Source organism: Seriola lalandi, unplaced genomic scaffold (assembly GCF_002814215.2).
Source record: "Seriola lalandi dorsalis isolate HSWRI2012SDOR001 ecotype SW California unplaced genomic scaffold, Sedor1 jcf7180002054265, whole genome shotgun sequence".
Taxonomy (NCBI): Eukaryota; Metazoa; Chordata; class Actinopteri; order Carangiformes; family Carangidae; genus Seriola; species Seriola lalandi.
The window spans coordinates 6,230-6,554 of record NW_019524818.1 but is presented as its reverse complement, the minus strand read 5'-3'; positions in this window follow the sequence as shown (position 1 = coordinate 6,554).

The window sequence follows — 325 nt, the reverse complement described above, 5'->3', positions numbered from 1 at the left end:
AAAAGTCAAAATTGTGAGATTAAAGTCAGATTTCTAAATAATTTTTCTTTTCTCATGTGGCCCTAATCCTCCTCCGTACTTCAGTCTCTGCTTAGACATGGAGAATCATGCAGCTGATGTCAGTCTCATTGAACACCAGGGTAATTAGAAGTTATTTAATGGTTATAAATCTTAATGCAGCTTTAATTTCAAAACTCTCTACCACTGTTCTCAATAAACTTTTATATTTTGGAAACTATTGATGCAGTTCACCCCTACCTTCTGCCTCAGGAGCTGCTGCCTCCTCATTTACCTGGGTGTCCTTCTTCACACCTCCTCCCCACCC